The 12,073-nt window shown below is 34.3% G+C and overlaps 1 long non-coding RNA gene across 2 annotated transcripts; it reads left to right on the top strand.

Annotated features, from left to right (window-relative positions):
- The first annotated feature begins 1,593 nt into the window (after positions 1 to 1,593).
- On the top strand, positions 1,594 to 11,624 carry LOC111087742. Of its 2 annotated transcripts, none has more exons than XR_002612394.1 (2): positions 1,594 to 1,703; positions 9,957 to 11,624. It is a non-coding gene; the product is annotated as an uncharacterized LOC111087742 (long non-coding RNA). The 2 variants fall into 2 exon arrangements; XR_002612395.1 differs by having other exon boundaries at positions 1,594 to 1,708.
- The last annotated feature ends 449 nt before the right edge of the window (positions 11,625 to 12,073 follow it).

Raw genomic sequence — 12,073 nt, 5'->3', positions numbered from 1 at the left:
GGCAGTAGTGAATTTTTATACAACAAAGTAGTACTTCAACCAAAAACTCTGAAGAAGTAATCCAAGCTGACCCGGCATACCTGTCAAGTACTAGATTGGCAGTAGTGAATTTTTATACAACAAAGTAGTACTTCAACCAAAAACTCTGAGGAAGTAAGCCAAGCTGACCTGGCATACCTGGCAGTAGTGAATTTTTATACAACAAAGTAGTACTTCAACCAAAAACTCTGAGGAAGTAAGCCAAGCTGACCTGGCATACCTGTCAAGTACTAGATTGGCAGTAGTGAATTTTTATACAACAAAGTAGTACTTCAACCAAAAACTCTGAGGAAGTAAGCCAAGCTGACCTGGCATACCTGTCAAGTACTAGATTGGCAGTAGTGAATATGTTTTTTTATTATATTAAAAAGCTTGTGGCTATGTTACTGTTTACTACAAATTCAGTGTCATGCCTGAATTTATGTTGTTTTGTTTTTGTGAAATATAAGTATCATTATAGCATCATCATATCTTGTGGTCCTTTCAGTTCCTTCCAGTTGTACCCCATTGTATCATTATACATGCATTTGTATCAACATCACAATTTAATTCTTCCAAAATGGAGACTCTGCAAAAGTGACCTAAGAAAATATAAAAGTTCTAACAAAAATGAGTTTCATGGGGAGATTTTCATGTCCAATCCAAATATATTATTATTTCCTTTCTTTGTTTTAAATTTTATTATTATGGATATTGAAGAGTTTTATATGTTAACAATTAAGCATCAAAGAATGGGTTGTCCTGCAATCTTAGAGTAGCAAAGGGAAAATTTAAATGGCTATCAGACTTGTAATTAGGGCATAGAGATAGGAAAGTTGGAAAATAATCATTGCAGACATAAGATACAAGACATTTAATGGTAGAGATTCTTGACACTGACAATTCATGAAATGTTAAGTATATTGAAATGCTACTTATTTCACATTAGGTGATAACATGTGGCTTTGAGAAGAATTTATCTCCAGCAGAGTACATAAATAATACAAAATGTAGCTAAAATATTATAAATACTATTATCTTTTTCATTCTTTTGAAGCAACTCGACAAAACAGAGTATTGAAAAATTTGGTATTATTTATTGTGGGTTTGTGTGTCTGTCAAGCTGCTTAAAAAAATATAACCAACAGGAAATAGATTACAAATCTCAATTTTTGAATGTTAATTCCTTTACATGTGTGATTTTAGGTTAATAATTGATAGCACAGTGTATTAACCAAGAAGAATCTTTATAGCTATTCAGTTAATTGGTAAATGTATTTGCTTTCTAATGAATAGCTATTTTCAATTTTGAAAATGTTTGTGTTTGACATTGTTAATTTCACACCCATCAGAAAACTCCGTACTTGTTGATGGCAGCTACTTTCCTTCAGTTTCACCCACTTTATGGTAATTCAGTGACTGAATTAGTGCTACAATATATTATACATAAAACTTATATAGCCTAATTCATTATTTCATATGTAGGACTAATTTTACAATATTAAAAAATGTATACTTAGAAACACTGACACTAATAGAATTAGAAATTACCCATATTATTATTTTTTCTTTCTCAGTGATGAAGATCACGAAGAAATGACAGGCATGAGTTCAGAAAAAGGTTATAGTGAAATGATAAAAAAAAGTGCTGAGGATGAGAAGAACATTTTTTCCCAAAATATTGAGTAAGGTATTAAAGCTTAAAATTACAAGAGGAAATAAGCCAGTGGTATGAGCTGTATATATCATTTTATCGTGTTACTATCCTATTATTGAACTATTTCACACAAAGCATGACTTTACCTTCATCTGTTGTTTTGTATTTTCCAGCTGACTCAGAATGTAAATAAATATCACAAATCACAGTGTTTTAATTTTAGTATTTATACTAACTTCCTATCAATATACAGATCTATAACAAAACTTTATAATATAGTTTGTTAGCTATGATAGTTTACTGCACTATGTTCAACAGATATAACTTGATGACTAGTGGTACTTGCTAATCAATTAATGCATGCCCCATAGAACACACACACCCCATACAAGAAGAAAAATTTGTGGATTTGTGCTAGCTTCATAAATTTTTCAAACACTGCATTATTGTATCATGCTATTACAAAAAACATATAATATAACTTTTTTTCTAAAAAAGTATTTTGTCACAAAGGTTTTTTTGAGATAATCTAGACATTTTCTGCTGTCCCATGGTGTGACAGTGGTAAGTTTTCAGACAAAAAATAAAATTTGGGTTCAATTCTCTGTGTTTGACAGATAGCCCAGTGTGGCTTTGCTCTAAAATAAACAAACATTTCCTTCTTGATGAATTAACTGATAAATGAGTTGACTAAATACCACCATGCAGTTGCTGTAATGTTTGTTTTTAGAATATGTAGTAGTCTCACACTGATATCTTGAAACTCAAATAAATTGATAATTGAATGATGAAAATGTTTTACCATTACCGATAACGTTAATAATTTATTTTAAATTTAAAACGTCAATGGTTACAATTAGAAATAATGAAGTAGCTAGTTAGACAATTTTTTTAATTATGTTATTTGAATAAGATACGGATAAAAATAATATTCAATACAGATTTCAGTCACCAGAATATTTTGCAGTCACTTAATACACTCATTAAGCATTAAACTTAACTTAAAGTTATCTGATTTAATAATTATTTTATTAGGTGAACATAATACAAAACCATTTCATGTTTACAAACATTGCAATTTAATAAAACAGTATATCTACTAAAGAAGTAAAAACTGTAATTTTAACATCAACCAGATACCTTTATTAAGCCTTAAGCAATCTCCATTTAAGTGACTTTTTGTCATACTTTATTTTATATATATATTCATGTGTCTAGATAAACTATTTGTACCTGATATAATATTTGGAGAAGGTTTTGTCATTTGTTAATGTATCAAACTTAAACATGAATTAAATATTTCTTTTATACCCATTTAATATGTCTCTAAGCTTACCTTATCTTAAGTTATCTTATGTCTTCTCATTAAATAAAACTTCTGTAGCTTTCAGAGAGATATAATTTAAACACAAATACTTTCAAAATTCACAAACAAATAGGATTGAAAAGAAAGTTTACAGAAAGTAAACTCTTAAACCTGTATATTTACTATTATATGATAGTCTACGTCTTGCTGTATCCAATCATATGTAACTTTCTTTATAGTGTTTCATTAGTGAATGATCAAACCACTTGATGTGGCCCTATAACAAGATTTCATCCAAGGTCTGTGTAAAAATTAAGGAAAAATTTTGAAAATGAAGAAATGAATAATATATTTTCAAGGGGTGGTAGATTTTTAGCAAAAATATAGTTCTTCTTTGGGATGTGAAGAAAAATCATAAAAAAATTAATAAATGCGTTGTTTACAGATGAAACTATTCACAGCAATACAGAAATCAAAATACAAACTTTTTTTCATTTTTCTTCATGAATTATACTAAATAAATTTCAGAGAATGACAAAATATTGATCTTAAAATATTTTGGGGTTAAAATTGTTGAAATGTACTAAAAATTAATATATAAAATTGACCTTAAAATTTGTCTCAAAGTTTTATAGTGGTAAAAAAAATTAATAACAGGGGAACCTGTTTACAAGCTTCAAGTACAATAACTTATAATATGTAATTTTTAAATCATTAACAATTGTACATATGTACATATGTAACATATAGTATGAAACCTGTAACAAGCTGAAAATATTAATAAAGTTCTGCAGGTTTCTCTACAAATTTTCACAAGACTACTAAAATCACTGAATTTTTGTTGATGAAAGTAAACATTGATTATAAGTCAGATAAGTACTAAATATAACAATGCTTAGTAAAATTACCAGTAGGTACAGGTTAACACAAGTATGTATGCTTAGTTTTTGTGGTCAAGTTTACATTTTATGACACAACTGTAGTGGGCTGATCAATCATGTAGTGGTAAACAGTGTACACAACTAAATTTAGGCTATCAAGCTTATTGATACTTTAAGTGTTCCATCACTATACAAATGGGCAGTAAACTTAACAGCACATGTCACCTCACCTGTTGAAGGTAGAGAAGAATAAGATTATCATGGGTAAAAAAGTTTGTTTGTTTTGAAATTTGTGCAAAGCTGCACGAGGGCTATCTGTGCTAGCCACCCCTAATTTAGCAGAGTAAGACTAGAGGGAAGGCAGCTAGTCATCATCACCCACTGCCAACTCTTGGGCTACTCTTTTACCAACGAATATTGGGACTGACCATTACATTATAACACCCCCACGGCTGCAAGGGTGAGCATGTTTGGTGGGACGGGGATTCGAATCTGCGAGTCAAGCTCTCTAACCACCTGGCCAGGGTAAAAAAAAAGTAGTCACTATTTTGTACACAACAATATTCCAATGCAAGGTGAGCAAAAAATTATTTTAGATTGACCAAATTCTAATTTGGCACATCTCTATCCTTATTATATTGTTGTAACATTTTTCATTTGTTAGGCAGGTTCTTTTAAATTACTTGATGAAAATGATTTAAAGTCCAGTCCATAAAGATAACAAATTAGTTTATTTCTTCCTTCTTAACATCATGCACCTTCATGCAATTTGGTCTCCAGTACCTCATCTTCAGGCTTTAGCAATAGATGCATTCCATCAGGACGGGATGGGATTACAACTCTAGGCCTTACCACCAATTCATATGTTACTCAAAGTACTAGCTATGATTTCTTCCAACCCATTATCTGGTCCTGTTAATAGCACTGGATTGGCAGCTAAACCCTGGTTTTTGCTTTTGTGGTACCTTCAGGAGTGTCCAACTCTTCCACTTCCTCTTTGGCCATCTCTGTTGAGGCAGCCACAGAGGAACATCATACACCCAACCATCCAGAAGCTCACGCTTCAGGCATGGAGGTTATGCTGTCCTTTGCATGGCATCAGGATTTAATTTCTAAGGTTGCCATGTATCTGTCTCAGTCTTTGCTTACTTCCATGATGTATATTTATCAACGGAAATGGCACACATATCGACAATGGTGTATTGAGGGGAAGTTGATCCCATTTCGATCAGAAGTGTCAACCAGAACTCGTTTTTTAACTGGCTCTTTGACAAGAGTTTTGCATCTTCCACAATTGCCCTGTATAACGACGCCTTATCAACTACCTTTTGATATTCAAGACAGAAATTATTTGAGTCCCCAGTACTCTCAGGCTTCCTTGTCATTTTGAGTCTTTTGTTCCAAGTGACTGTTTCAGTTACCTAACTGGTATATTAAGGTGACATTACATGCCCTTTCTCAACATGCGTTTGAGATCTTAGCCTCTTGTACAATGTATCACCTTTCCCTGAAGGTGTTTGTGCTGATTGTGCACAGGATGCTTTATCATTTTGCCTACATCCTCAAACTGGTTCATTTTCCCTCAGATACTGGCAGCCAGGGAAGGGGATAAATCCTTTTTAACGATTCCTCTGATCTCTATTTCTCACTTCTATGACCAATCGAATCTCGATTATTTGTTATGTCCAGTGACAACTTTGTATGAATTTAGTGGCCTGGTTGAATTGCTGACTGGAGGACATTGTGCAGGTTGGTATGTGGACCTTCCCCAATACTTTTATCTCACATTATTTGCATGATCTGGCAGTATCTACCTCTGAGGGTTTTTGACCACCTCCTGTAGCTATCTTAACCACGTCCATTAGATTATAAAGAAGGGTGAGTATTTTCATAACTACTCTTGTATTTTCTTTACTCTTATGTCCCTTATATCTTTTTCACAGGATCACACTCTGTGGCGAGTGTTGCCCATGCAGGTGTGCTTTTATCAAACCAATTCTGCACTAGCAACCACTAATTCAATATAATTTATCTAGGTTGCAACAGGCTCTGTAGAAATGAGGTGTTCCATAAGACCACCTAGAGGCTGACCAGGTGGTATTCCTGTACTGTGCTGAACCGCCACTAATGGAGCATCATGAGTAAAGCATGAGGGGACCCTGCTCATGTGTGCAGATTCTTGAATTGAATAAATCAGGGTTCGTTTGCTTTTAAAAATTTAGGGAACTTGGTTCGCCTATTGCACTGTTTCCAGAGCACTGTTCGTTGGGACTCCCCAACATGCATTACCTTTCCAGATTCTACAAGTGGAGCTAGAGAGTCCTTACCACACCCAGTTTCCAGTCACTGGGGTGGTGGACAGATTCTTTTCCTCCAGAGTGTTAGAGTGAATTTCTCTTGGAGAAGGGGGCAAAGTTGGGGCCCTCCTACCCAGGTCACTGGGTGTTTTTTTTTCCCCAGATATCGGTAGGAGAGGTACCAGCCTACACGAGAACCTACCCATAATACTGGTTCAGATTTGATGCTCGGCTATCTGGTTGGGTTGAGCGTGGCCCTTCTTTTTTGATAAATATTAGTTCAGTACATTGCTCATGGAAGAGGGTCCATTATGTCATTGTAATTCCGAATGCAAAGTGGTCCTATCCTGGGTCCTTAGTTGAATACAGTTCATTCCACATCCTTCCCACAATTCCGGATACAAGTGGAATTTACCTTGCCCACTCAGTTGGGAAGTGAAGATGTGTATTCATAGTTCAGACTGGATGAGTTCTGTTTCCTCAGGTTCAGTATGGCATACAGGATCCCATCATTCCAAGTTTTTGGTGTTGCCCTTCATACTTTTTTCAGGTTGCCTTCCTTCTAGTCGTGATTCTAGTGGTTTGGAAGGCTACAGGTTCAGATCCACTCACAAGTATGTATGTATATATTTTGTGGTCCAATTGTCCTAGCTACTAAAGTGGGATATATGGACCATGGCTCTATAATTCCAACCCCGAGCAGTGGAACTTTAGCTATCTGGTTGTGGCCTGGCCAGTGGTGATGACAGATCATATAAAATTCCACTCACAGTACATGAATTAAGTTCTGGGTGAAGAGCATACATGTTCTGGATGTAATGTGGTTCTCCCACTAGGGTGTTAAGCTTCTATTGGCTTACCCACGATCTGTGCAGATGCATTTTGTATGGGTAATGCCCTCATGAGCCCCTCCACCTTATCGATGTGGGATTCTAGTTGTAAGTATGTTTGGAAGTTAACAGTTTCTTAAATCAAAAATATATTTCCAATAATACTTACCTCTGCTGACACTTTCTCACCCTTCCTCCCCGCTAAGAGTCAGTGTTAGAGACTGGGATTAAGTTGGTCTCAAAAAAGTGATAACATTATCTGAATGAAGTGCTTTTATACAGTACCAGGACAGAGGGTGCATTGTTGTAGGTGGAGAGTGTCACGAGACATATATCGCCAGTGGCAATTAAATGGGGTATAAAAGACTGGAGCAAGTGAGAAAAAAATTAGACCAATGCTTAGATGGTCAAAGGAAGAAACCCTGGCAGTCGAGTAATAGCTGTAGTGTTAGAGGAGGTAAGTATTGTTGATAATACATTTTTAATTTAAGAAAATGTTAACTTTTAAGCTAGCTTTTCTTAACTTCTGTGCATTGACTGCAACCATGTGCAGATTAGCATTAAAGGACCTGCTAGGCAATATCACATGCTGCATACTGGCTAAACACTTAAAATTTAAAATCAATTTTTAAGAATCTGTCAAATGCACTCACTCACTGGGCAATTGACTGGTATCCTGGTGAGTCAGTCTGCCCCTGACTACAACTCTTATATTCCTAGACTGTGTTCATGCTAAACAAAACACAATTCATTCTTCAGTTATCTGATAATTGAAGCTTTGTTCTTTTTTAGCTGATTTTCCATTTTTCACAGTTAGTTATCATGCATGTGTTCTTTGACTCAGATATCTATAGAAAGGGGAACCTTGGTTTCCACCCATTAAGGTTTGTCATTCTGTGGTGCTCTGTCATCAAAACATTATGAGTTAAGCAGTTGATTGTTAACATAGGTAAAGTAATGTAATGATAAATTACACTTGCTGCTGGTTTTTTGTATGATCAATGTTATTTAGCTAAAATTATCTGTATCATAATTGATTGATTGTTAATACACAGTATTTTGTTCATTGGTGCCTGTTCTTACTTCTACAACAATATATAAACTTGATAACCTGGTATGAAAGACACACATCATTTGCTTTAGATTAACTGTCTTTAGGTTATTTATAGTTTGGGGGTATCAAAATAGCCATCAATGACCAAATTTCTTCATGACATCTTGCTAGGATTTTTTGTCCAAGATTCAGAATTTGTGTAGCTGTCCATGAATGAAAGTTTTCTGTCTCTCAGGTATTAACAAAATATTTTTGCAATTCATGTAAATCTAGTTAGAAAATATGTATTGGGTGGAGGCTAGTCATCAGTCATTTGGATTGTGTGGTCTGAAACATAACCATGATGATTTTAAATTAAATAGATCTTGTATCCAGATGTAGTCTCCCACAGTTTAATATGCTGACCTATGTTGTTTAGTTTTAGGCCTAGATGTAGAAATCTAAACTTAGTATTGTCTCACCCATAGGTCTATTGTAGGATCTAGATCTAGTTGTTATACAGGCCTACTGAAAATTATACAGTGTGCTTTTAAGGTGTTATTTACCTTGCAAAAAAATAAACAAAAGACAAGCAGGCACTCAACAAGCTCAGAATGTCATATACCTGTGTAAGCTACAGATGAGGGTTTCCAGTATGCTCTGACCTCAGAATTGAAAAGCTGTCCATTTTCATTACTACTAGATAAAGCCATTAATAACAGTATGGACAAGATGGTGAATGTGTTAGTACAATATTTTGATAATGGTCACTGGGAAGTAAAATGTGAACTCCTAGTTTCATTTGTTGAAAACAAGGCCACTACAGACAATATCTTTGCACAACTAGATAATTTGATTACAGGAAATGAACTACAAATGTACTTTGAGAAAATGTTGTTAATGCTTTAATGGATACTTGTGCAACAATGCATGGCTCAAAAGAAAGCATTAATAAGGAAGAAGAACCCACATCTTTTGGATATTGCAGGCGATGTTGTGCTTGTCATGTCTAATGACTCATAGAAATTGTTTTAGAAATTTGACAATGGTTTATTATGGTATTGAACAAAGATGAAAAACTAAGCCCAAATTCCATGATATTCAACAAATATTTCATTGGGGGTTCTCGAGCAAGAATGCAAAAACAGTGAAGGAGTTGCTGAGGCCAGTATCATCCAGGTTTTTGGAAATGCTCCAGGTCACAGAACAGAAAGGATGGAAGAATCGTTAAAACCAGTTAGACTGTACTACTATAATTTCTTTACCTTTGAGGAGAAAGCAAAAATCAGGAAAAAATATCTCAAAATTCATTGAACATAGTTGAAACTTTCATGATACTTTATGATCAAGAAGGATATATTATAAAATAATAAAACAATATTTGTTCAAAAACTTACAAGTTTAGTACCTGTGTCTATACATTTATTATGCATTAAATTAAGGATGTGAAGATATCTTAAAATGTATTACTTTGATTTAATTTTTTTTTCATATATTTACTTTTTCAGTTTTGCACTAGATACATTTTTTGCAAAAGTGACTGATTTTAATTTAGTGTTTGATTTTGGTGTGTGCTGTATAGTCACTATGATGCTAGGCTGTGTTGCTGATAAATATGCTATATTTATCATTTATAAATTTAAAACCTTTTACTTTCCGAGCCATGTGTAACCAATCAGATGTACAATGAAGCTTAAATTCATATGTACTGCCATAATGTAACACAGTGTTAATTTCTGTATTATTATATATATATATAAATTACTACATGTAACAATATTCTTACATGTACTGTAGAAGATATTATTATATGCATTATTACCTAGTACTTAAACAGTGTTAATTTTAAATGACTTGTTTTGTTTCTGGTGATATTTATCAGAACATCCTGAAGTGAAGGGAAATGACAGAAGATGATATTTTTATCTTGGTAGATATCCATGGGAATCAAAAACAACTACCAGCTCTGACAGAAAAAAACACATTCTAACTCCTGTATCATGGAATCCTGCCTGAATTTCAGAGTTTCATCACGCTGTTCTAGACAGAGAAACCTCACATCTGTAAACTCCTTACAAGCATGTTTGAGTTGTGTAAGAGCTTTTTTCAGTCTGTGTATGAAAACTGAAATTATCCCAGATTGTGGTGTGAAAGATCTACTGAAACTAAATTCCAACAAAGATTCAAATCTACTTCCCAGGATAAAGATGTGTGTTGGACTGTTCTATACTTGTCAACTTGAAAGGCTGCATCAGGAAAGTACTTATTGGCTACCAGATTTCTTTCAAAAACTAGAAGGTGCATAAAAATCTGCACGTTCTTACCTCATGTCCAAACTACCTCTTAACAAAAGCATCCTAACTTCTCTTTCAGCCCTGTATCCAGCCCTTCACAGGAAGAGTTAAGCAGCAGATGCCTTGATAGCAATAGGCAAATACATGCTAGACATTATCCAGGGAGCATCTAGACAATTGGCAATGGAATGTAGAAAATATTTTGTTGACTCCACCTTGAATCAAGAAAACTTGATATACAAGATATACACATTGACAGCAATTGGTGGGCACACATCATAAAGCTCCCAAAGTAAATCACTATTTCCAAGCTGATTAAGGCATTGGTAACATTTCTCTGGACCTCACATTGAAGGAACATTCAATGTTGTGAACGATGGCCATGAAAGTGATTGAACAAACATGGGAGTGGACATGTATTAAATCATGATTAGAGTCAAGCTAACAATGAAAGCTAATAAACCAGTACCACTGACATGAGGGGCACAGCTATACAGAGAATAAAGTGACACAAAGCTCATTCCAAGTATCTTGACAGCCTGAAGAACTAAGTGAAAGTAGCACAGGTGAAGAGAACCAATGACTTGAAAAAAGCAATGGCAAAGAGGAACCAGAGGAAGGAGAAGATGGAAAAGCTGTTAGTATTAATGAGGCAAAGAAAAAAAAGGAAAAAAAGAAAGCATGAGAGATAGGTTTTATACCACAAAGATCAGACCAAAATATTCAAGAGCAAAGACAGGAGTTCCAGTAAGATTCATAAAGTGTCAGAAAGAGTTGGATTATCATCCAACAAGAGCTGATAAACAACACATTTTTCTGAACACCAAGTATTTCTGCAGAGTATTTTAGGTACAAACAACAACAGTGTACAGTAGGAGACTGTTTATGACAAAACTTTTCAGATGCTGAATAGAAAGTGAATTTATCTGCTTCATTTAATTGTTTCTAATTCAACTGCTTTTTTTTATTATTACACTTGTACTGTATATGAAGCTGACAGAAAATTTGAATTACCAATCTTAGTGTACTGGAATGGATTGAAATGATATGCATAAATACAAATAATATTAGAAATTTTTTGAAGGGAACTAATAGAAAATTAATTTATACAATTCATTTTCTTGCAGCTATTAATGATTGTGCAATTTGTATTTTGATGCTGCATTCATTTTAAATACTTACTTTGAAAAAGGGGAAGATATGTTGAACTTATTGTCTAGAACACTACTTATTCGTACTATACATTATTTTGATGAAGTTAATCGTTTTTTATTCAGAATAAAATAAAGATTAACTTTGGAACACAGATTTTATTTTCAGCCAGATTATCTCTTTATAAGTGTTTGTATCTATTACTCATGATCCAGTGGAATGTTAGGATTGCACTTATGTGGAGGGCAGTCATATCTTTACTCCTGGACCTCAATGGGGGCCTATGCCCACATAGTCCAGCACTTCTTCAAAGTTTCTGTCTTAACAGTTTCATAGAAGTTTTTTTTATGCAATGACTAGATAGTAATGATCTCTGCATTCTCCAGGGTGAAACAGTGATATTTATGGTCTATCATCTTTGTTGGTCAGTTATTTTCCTCTGGGCAGCACACACCCTACAATTCACACCAGTGCTGAATAACTCAACTCACTGGCAGCCAGAACTACCATTGAATGATACTTCAAGTGGAGGTTACATCTTGGTGCTCTCCAGTCTTTAAGTTTTGCATATCTCTATGAGTAATATGCTTGCATTTGTCTCTCCA

Source organism: Limulus polyphemus, unplaced genomic scaffold (assembly GCF_000517525.1).
Source record: "Limulus polyphemus unplaced genomic scaffold, Limulus_polyphemus-2.1.2 Scaffold2566, whole genome shotgun sequence".
In the NCBI taxonomy this organism is placed as follows: domain Eukaryota; kingdom Metazoa; phylum Arthropoda; class Merostomata; order Xiphosura; family Limulidae; genus Limulus; species Limulus polyphemus.
Note: the sequence above shows the minus strand (reverse complement) of the source record. Positions and strands in the feature narration are given on the sequence as shown.